Source organism: Piliocolobus tephrosceles, chromosome 1 (assembly GCF_002776525.5).
Source record: "Piliocolobus tephrosceles isolate RC106 chromosome 1, ASM277652v3, whole genome shotgun sequence".
Lineage (NCBI taxonomy): Eukaryota > Metazoa > Chordata > Mammalia > Primates > Cercopithecidae > Piliocolobus > Piliocolobus tephrosceles.
In genome coordinates this window covers 218,922,074-218,922,404 of record NC_045434.1, presented here as the reverse complement: position 1 = coordinate 218,922,404, position 331 = coordinate 218,922,074, and positions in this window count along the sequence as shown.

Sequence of the window (331 nt, the reverse complement as noted above, 5' to 3'; positions counted from 1 at the left end):
GGCCAGAGTCCCCTGTGACTTGGAGCAGAAGCCATTCTCCTACTAGGCATCAGTTTTACAATCAGTTCATTGGGTGGAGGGATCCATCCATCCATATATCCACCCACCCATTCATCCACCCACCTATTCACCCATCCATTCATCCAACCACCCATCCATCCATCCACCCCTCAACCCATAGACACCCATCCACCCACTCATCCCTCCACTCATCCACCCATCCGTCCATCCACTCATCCATCCATCCACCCACCCACCCATCCACTCATCCATCCACCCAATGCCCACCCACCATCCACTCACCCATTCAACAACCCACTCATCCACCAAC